We start from the raw sequence: 9,275 nt of genomic DNA on the forward strand, positions 1-9,275 counted from the left end.
CACAAGCATTTGGGATGAGACACTGCTCACCAAGCATGAGCACAGCCATTTATCCTAACCGACATAAGATTCCACATCTCTATGCTCTTCATGCACGACCGCATCTCTCTCTCTCTCTCTCTCTCTTTATATATATAATCTATATATATATATATATATATATATATATATATATATATATAGTATATATTTATAAAGAGAGAGAGAGAGAGAGAGAGAGAGAGAGAGAGAGAGAGATGAATTACTAGAATTACTAGCAGCCAAAAAAGACACAAATAAATTTTTATTCAATAAAAAAAGGTATGTTCAGTTTTATATATATATATATATATATATATATACTTATATATATATATATATATATATATATATATATAAATGCGCGTGTGTGAGTGTGTGTGGGTGTGAGTGTGTGTGTGTGTGTGTGTGTGTGTGTGTGTACGTGTACGTGAATGTATGTATACCCTCAGCTCACATAAATGTATATACAAAAACCCACACACATTGATAAACGCTAAAGGAAATCAAAATTACGACTTATGCAACAAAACAGAAAAAAAGAAATATCAATTTTAATTTTCCAAACGACTAGAAATATCGAAAATCTGAGTTCTTCAGTCCTAAGGCTTTCAATTAAGAGGATAATTGAATGTGTTCGCTCCTCATATTTCCGAAGCATCAAACCTGGATCTAACCTCGTTCCGCCCAAGGACCCGGAACATTTGGTATAGATGCCATGACACTCAATGGCATAGCTGCTCTGGCTGATTTAGGATTGCTGCGTCTCTACTGCTTGCATGACAGGCCATGATCCGGCAGGGTGGACTGTTGGGGGTAGACATTGTCTGTCCGCACAGGATGGTAGCAGTAGGCTCCCTGTTGCATGCATGTGGTCGGGCATGACGAGCATAGAGATGTGGAATCCTATGTCAGCTAGGATGATTAGCCATGTTCATGCAGGGTGGGCAGTATCTCATCCCAAATGCTTGTGGCAGTGGCTCACCTTGCATGAGTGCAGTCAGGCATTATGGGCAGTCCAAAGTCCTCAAATATGTGGTGTGGATGCCATGTCGCTCACTGGTGTGGTGCTGCTCTGGCTGATTTGGGTTTGCTGCATCTCTACTGCTTGCATGAATGGCCATGCTCCAGCAGGGTGAACTGTTCGGGGCAGACATTGTCTGTCCGCACAGGACGGTGGCGGTAGGCTCCCTGTTGCACGGATGCGGTCGTGCATGAAGAGCATAGAGATGTGGAATCTTATGTCGGTTAGGATAAATGGCTGTGCTCATGCTTGGTGAGCAGTGTCTCATCCCAAATGCTTGTGTTAATGGTCACCTTGTATGAGTGCAGTCAGGAATTATAGGCAGTCCAAGGTCCTCAAATATGTGGTGTGGATGTCATGTCGCTCACAGGTGTAGCTGCTCTGGGCAATTTGGAGTTTGCTGCATCTCTACTCCTTGCATGACTGGCCATGCTCCGGCAGGGTGGACTGTTGGGGGCAGACATTGTCTGTCCGCACAGGAGGGTGGTGGTAAGCTCCCTGTTGCACGGATGCGGTAGGCATGACGAGTATAGAGAAGTGGAATCCCATGTTGGCTAGGATGAATGGCCATGCTCATGCAGGGTGGGCAGTGTCTCATCCCAAATGCTTGTGGCAGTGGTCACCTTGCATGAGTACAGCCAGGCATTATGGGAAGTCCAAGGTCCTCAAATATGCGGTGTGGATGCCATGTAACCTACTGGCGTAGCTGCTCTGGCTGATTTTGGTTTGCTGCGTCTCTACTGCTAGCATGAGTGGCCATGCTCCGGCAGGATGGACTTTTGGGGGCAGACATTGTCTGTCCACACAGGAGGGTGGCGGTAGGCTCCCTGTTGCATGGATTCAGTCGTGCATGACGAGCATAGATATTTGGGATGCTACGTCGGCTAGGATGTTTGGCCATGCTCATGCAGGGTGGGTAGTATCTCATCCCAAATGCTTGTGGCAGTGGTCACCTTGCATGAATTAAGTCAGGCATTTTGGGCAGTTCAAGGTCCTCAAATATGCAGTGTGGATGCCATGTCGCTCACTGGCGTAGCTGCTCTGGCTGACTTGGGTTTGCTGCATCTCTACTGTTTGCATGACTGGCCATGCTCCGGCAGGGTGGACTGTTGGGGGCAGACATTGTCTGTCCGCACAGGATGGTGGTGGAAGGCTCCCTGTTGCACGGATGCGGTCAGGCATGATGAGGAGAGCATAGACATGTGGAATCCTATGTCTGCTAGGATGAATGGACGTGCTCATGCAGGGTGGGCAGTGTCTCATCCCAAATGCTTGTGGCAGTGGTCACCTTGCATGAGTACAGTCAGGCATTATGTGCAGTTCAAGGTCCTCAAATATGTGGTGCGGATGCCATGTCACTCACTGGCGTAGCTGCTCTGGCTGATTTGGGTTTGCTGCGTCATTACTGCTTGCATGACTGGCCATGCTCCAACAGGGTGGACTGTTGTGGGTAGACATTGTCTGTCTGCACAGGATGGTGGCGGTAGGTTCCCTGTTGCACAGATGCAGTCGGGCATGATGAGCATAGAGATGTGGAATCCTATGTCGGCTAGGGTGAATGGCTGTGCTCGTGCTGGGTGGGCAGTGTCTCATCCCGAATGCTTGTGGCAGCGTTCACTTTGCATGAGTGCAGTCAGCTACTATGGACAGTCCAAGGTCCTCAAATATGAGGTGTGGATGCCATCTCGTTCTCTGGCATAGCTACTCTGGCTGACTTGGTTTTGCTGCATCTCTATTGTTTGCATGACTGGCCATGCTCTGGCAGGGTGGACTGTTGGGGGCAGACATTGTCTGCCCACACAGGAAAGTGGCGGTAGGCTCCCTGTTGCACGGATGCGGTCGGGCATGACAAGCATAGAGATGTGGAATCCTGAGTCGGCTAGGATCAATGCCTGTGCTCTTGCTGGGTGGGCAGTGTCTCATACCAAATGCTTGTGGCAGTGGTCACCTTGCATGAGTGCAGTCAGGCATTATGGGCAGTCCAAGGTACTCAAATATGTGGTGTGCATGCCATGTCACTCACAGGTGTAGCTGCTCTGGCCTATTTGGAGTTTGCTGCATCTCTACTGCTTGCATGACTGGTAGGCTTCCTGTTGCACGGATGCAGTCGGGCATGACGAGCATAGAGGTGTGGAATCCTATGTCGGCTAGGATAAGTGCTCATGCAGGGTGGGCAGTGTTTCATCCCAAATGCTTGTGGTAGTGGTCACCTTGAATAAGTGCAGTCAGGCATTATGGGCAGTCCAAGGTCCTCAAATATGCAGTGTGGATGCCATGTCGCTCACTGGTGTAACTGTTCTGGCTGATTTGGGTTTGCTGCATCTCTACTGTTTGCATGACTGGCCATGCTCCAGCAGGGTGTACTGTTGGGGGCAGACATTGTTTGTCTGCACAGGACAGTGGCGGTAGGCTCCCTGTTGCATGGATGCGCCCGGGCATGATGAGAAGAGCATAGAGATGTGGAATCCTATTTCGGCTAAGATGAATGGCCATGCTCATGCAGGGTGGACAGTGTCTCATCCCAAATGCTTGTGGCAGTAGTCACCTTGCATGACTACAGTCAGGCATTATGGGCAGTCCAAGGTCCTCAAATATGTGGTGTAGATGCCATGTCACTCACAGGTGTAGCTGTTCTGGCTGATTTGGGTTTGCTGCGTCTCTACTGCTTGCATGAGTGGCCATGCTCTGGCAGGGTGGACAGTTGGGGGTAGACATTGTTTGTCTGCACAGGAGGGTTGCGGTTGCGGTTGCCTCCCTGTTGCACGGAAGGGGTCTCGCATGATAAGCATAGAGATGTGGAATCAAATGTCGGCTAGGATGAATGGCCGTGCTCATGCTGGGTGGGCAGTGTCTCATCCCAAATGCTTGTGGCAGTAGTCAACTTGCATGAGTACAGTCAGGCATTATGGGCAGTCCAAGGTTCTCAAATATGTGGTGTAAATGCCTTGTCGCTCATAGGTGTAGCTGTTCTGGCTGATTTGGGTTTGCTGCGTCTCTACTGCTTGCGTGTGTGGCCATGCTCGGGCAGGGTGGACTGTTAGGGGTAGACATTGTCTGTCCACACAGGACGATGGCAGTAGGTTCCCTGTTGCACAGATGCGGTCGGGTATGAGTAGTATAGAGATGTAGAATCCTATGCCAGCTAGAATGAATGGCCGTGCTCATGCTGGGTGGGCAGTGTTTCATCCCAAATGCTTGTGGCGGTGGTCACCTTGCATGAGTGCAGTCTGGCATTGTGGGCAGTCCAAGGTCCTAAAATATGTGGTGTGGCTGCCATGTCGCTCATTGGTGTAGCTGCTCTGGCTGATTTGGGTTTGTTGTTTCTCTACTGCTTGCATGACTGGCCATGTTCAGGCAGGATGTACTGTTGGGGGCAGGCATTCTCTGTCCACACAGTTGGGGGCAGACATTGTCTGTCCGGACAGGACTGTGGCGGTAGGCTCCCTGTTGCATGGATGTGGTCGGGCATGAAGAGCATAAAGACATGGAATCCTATGTCGGCTAGGATGAATGGCCGTGCTCATGAAGGGTGGGCAGTGTTTCATCCTAAATAGATGTGGCAGTGGTCACCTTGCATGAGTGCAGTCAGGCATTGTAGGCAGTACAAGGTCCTCAAATGTGGTGTGGATAACATGTCGCTCACAGGTGTAGCTGTTCTTGCGGATTTGGGTTTGCTGTGTCTCTACTGCTTGCATGAGTGGCCATGCTCCAGCAGGGTGGACAGTTGGGGGTAGACATTGTTTGTCTGCACAGGATGGTGGCGGTTGCCTCGCTGTTGCACTGAAGGGGTCTCGCATGATGAGCATAGAGAAGTGGAATCAAATGTCGGCTAGGATGAATGACCGAGCTCATGCTGGGTGGGCAGTGTCTCATCCCAAATGCTTGTGGCAGTAGTCATCTTGCATGAGTACAGTCAGGCATTATGAGCAGTCCAAGGTCCTCAAATATGTGCTGTAGATGCCATGTCGCTCACAGGTGTGGCTGTTCTGGCTGATTTGGGTTTGCTGCGTCTCTACTGCTTGCATGATTGACCACACTCCAGCAGGGTGGACTGTTGAGGGAAAACAGTGTCTGTCCACACAGGACGGTGGCAGTAGGTTCCCTGTTGCACAGATGCGGTCGGGTATGACTAGCATAGAGATGTAGAATCCTATGCTGGCTAGGATGAATGGCAGTGCTCATGCTGGGTGGGCAGTGTCTCATCCCAAATGCTTGTGGCAGTGGTCACCTTGCATGAGTGCAGTCAGGCATTATGGGCAGTCCAAGGTCCTCAAATATGTGGTGTGGATGCCATGTCGCTCACTGGCGTAGCTGCTCTGGCTGATTTGGGTATGTTGCTTCTCTACTGCTTGCATGAGTGGCCATGCTCCGGCAGGGTGTACTGTTGGGGGCAGACATTGTCTGTCCGCACAGGACGGTGGTGGTAGGCTCTCTGTTGCATGGATGCGGTCTGGAATCCTATGCCGGCTAGGATGAATGGCTTTGCTCATGCAGGGTGGGCAGTGTTTCATCCTAAATGGATGTGGCAGTGATCACCTTGAATGAGTGCAGTCAGGCATTATGGGCAGTCCAAGGTCCTCAAATGTGGTGTGGATGCCATGTCGCTCACTGGTGTAACGGCTCTGGCTGATTTGGGTTTGTTGCTTCTCTGCTGCTTCCATGACTGGCCACGATCCGCCAGGGTGTACTGTTGGGGGCTGACATTGTCTGTCTGCATAGGACAGTGGTGGTAGGCTCCCTGTTGCACAGAAGGGGTCTCGCATGATGAGCATAGAGAGGTGGAATCATTGTTGGCTAGGATGAATGGACGTGCTCATGCAGGGTGGGCACTGTCTCATCGCAAATGCTTGTGGCAATGGTCACCTTGCATGAGTGCAGTCAGGCATTATGGGTAGTCCAAGGTCCTCAAATATGTGGTGTAGATGCCATGGCACTCACCGGCACACCAACCCAGGCTGATTTGGGTTTGCTGCATCTCTACTGCTTGCATGAGTGGCCACGCTCCAGCAGGGTTGACTGTTGGGGGTAGATATTGTCTGTCAACTCAGGACGGTGGCAGTAGGCTCCCTGTTGCACGGAAGTGGTCTGGCATGATGAGCACATAGATGTAGAATCCTATGACGTCTAGTATGAATGACCATGCTCATGCAGGTGGGCAGTGTCTCATCCCAAATGCTTGTGGTAGTGGTCACCTTACATGAGTGCAGTCATACATTATGGGCATTCCAAGGTCCTCAAATATGTGGTTTGGATGCCATGTCACTCATTGGCGTAGATGCTCTGCCTGATTTGGATTTGCTGCGTATCTACTGCTTGCATGACTGGCCATGATCCAGCAGGGTGGGTTGTTTGGGGCAGACATTGTCTGTCAACACAGGATGGTGGCAGTAGGCTCCCTGTTGCACGGAAGCGGTCTGGCATGATTAGCACAGAGATGAGGAATCCTATGTCAGCTACAATGAATGGCCGTGCTCTTGCAGGGTAGGCAGTGTCTCATCCTAAATGCTAGTGGCAGTGGTCAATTTGCATGAGTGAAGTCAGGTGTTACGGGCAGTCCGAGGTCCTCAAATATGTGGTGTGGAAGCCATATCGCTTACTAACGTAACATCTCTGGCTGATTTAGGATTGCTGCGTCTCTACTTCTTGCATGACTGGCCATGCTCCAGCAGGGTGGGCTGTTGGGGGCAGACATTTTGAACCTCCTCAAGACCATCTAACTCCCCAGTACATGACAAGCGTTTGAAAATGATTCCAGTCCCTGTTACAAGGAGAAGTATGGATGGTTTAGATAGGCCTTACATATACAAATCATCTCCTATAAAGACAGAACAAAGACTTACAGGAGATATCAGACCCCAGGGGGACCTATGACCTTTTAAAAAGGCTAGCCCTACAAAGACACAAAGATGCAGAAAGGAAGATGAAACTACAGAAGCACAAAGAGGATTCACAAGGAAAAAAGCTCAAGAGTAATACCAGTAAAAGGAATCTGAATAACAAAAGGTTTCTGAAGTCTGGTGGAAATAAAAGCAAAAAGAACATTGAAGATTATTGGTGAAATGGCCAAATGCAGCCTCAAGGGAGTAATGAGTGCAATGCATCAAATGCAAAGTTTAGGACTATGGAAGCTGCACAAATGGAATTTCTCATTATGGATATATGTGACCTGTGTACAATGAAGTGTTAACTGATTTCCTTAGGTTTTTAAAGGATTTGCTTCTTTTTATATTTCGTAACAATATACCCCATAGACTGTAACAACTTGCCCCACATATGGGGGAAGTTGTATACAAAAAGTTTTTCAGCTATTTTCTATTATATTACAGGGATTAAAAAGTATATAACCTTTTTGTTACATGAGTATGATAACACATATAATAACCTTTTCACAGCATAAATTTGCTTAAGTTTCCCTAATTAGATATTGAATTAGAGGTAAAAATAGTAAAATTGTAGCAACCAGCCCCGGTCTCCCCTATGCATTAAGCTGCAAATGTCCTTTAATATCTGATTCGTTCGACCTCGGAATTAATATATTTTCGTATATGTTAACCAAAGGATAATTTTTTTAGTTGATAAGAAATTCGTCGGCTTATGGGTTAGAACAACGGGACCAAGAATTCAGGTCATACAGTGATGCTCTTTATGCACAAGGCCATCATGCCTCGTGGATAAAGAGCGTCACTGTATTTCCTGAATTCTTGGTTCCGTGGTTCGCGTCCATGAGCCGACGAATTTCTTATCAACTAAAAAAATTACCCTTCGGTTAATATATACGAAAATATATTAATTCCAAGGTAGAGTGAATTAGATGTAAAATAACATTTGTAGCTTAATGTATATATATATAATATACATAATAATAATATAATATATATAATATAATAATATATAATATATATCTATAATAATAATATATATATAAATATATTATAATCGTATATATGAAATTGTAGTAGCCACATGTTCCTCTTAAACTTCTCAAATTCTTTGCTCTTTTTTGGATACACTTGTCATTACAAAGCCTTGAGCTCCAACTTCAAGGGATTTTTTTTTTTAACATGATGTCCGGTAGCGGGAAACGAACCCACGATACCATATTCACGACGTGGTGACCTTGCCGACATGACCACGATAGGCATCATGATTTCTTAAAAAAAAAAAAAAAATTTCAAATTTCTTTGAAGTTTAAATCTCAAGGCTTTGTAGTGACAAGCAATATCCAAAAAAGAGGCAAAGAATTTGAGAAGTTAAGAGGGCATTGTGGCTATTACAATTACATATGTATCTGGTAAAAAAGATCAGTAGATTCTACACACACACATATGTATGTGTATCTTAAAAAAATGCGGTAGTGAATTGTTAATCTCAGCTCTTTCCAGTTAAAGACAGGTCACTTAGAGACAAGCGCTGGACATTGTAGTAGCCACAATGTCCTCTTAACTTCTTCTCAAATTCTTTGAAGTTGAATCTCAAGGCTTTGTAGTGACAAGCGTATCCAAAAAAGAGCAAAGAATTTGAGAAGTTAAGAGGGCATTGTGGCTATTACAATTACATATGTATCTGGTAAAAAAGATCAGTAGATTCTACACACACACATATGTATGTGTATCTTAAAAAAATGCGGTAGTGAATTGTTAATCTCAGCTCTTTCCAGTTAAAGACAGGTCACTTAGAGACAAGCGCTGGATTCCTCGAAGAATGCTGAAATGAAAAACAGCCAGGAAAGATGATCAATGCACTTTGAGGTTGGTGACGCCTCAGAAATCACATGCCTTGGACATGGAGCACCCGTGTTTGCTGGGTGCCACGCAGGGCGTGTCTGCGTGTGTGTTTGTAGCAAACGATATATGGCTTTGGTGGTGAGAAATAAGGATAAGAGAGGGCATTCTTTGATTACTTGTGACAGGGTACGGAACACACCTGGAAGAGGTGTTGAGAGATATTGGGAGGTGTTGCAGACCCATCGAATAAGGTAACGTAAGAAAGAACTTTGAAAAAGATAACCTTTGAAGTGATAATTAATGTTGGAGAAAGAGAAGTGTGGTGCAGTACACATTCTTTTTGATTAACTTTCAAGGGTAAAGTGGTGTAATAATTGAGGTCTCTTTATTACAGATGGGTTCAAAGTCGCCATGTAGAAAAATGGATTCTCTAAGACTCTATTGACTTATTAAAAGGTTGTGGTTAATCGGATATAATGAGATTAAAGGGGGTTATTACTTAAACATGA

The sequence above is a fragment of the Macrobrachium nipponense genome, chromosome 14 (genome assembly GCF_015104395.2).
Source record: "Macrobrachium nipponense isolate FS-2020 chromosome 14, ASM1510439v2, whole genome shotgun sequence".
Classification (NCBI taxonomy): Eukaryota; Metazoa; Arthropoda; class Malacostraca; order Decapoda; family Palaemonidae; genus Macrobrachium; species Macrobrachium nipponense.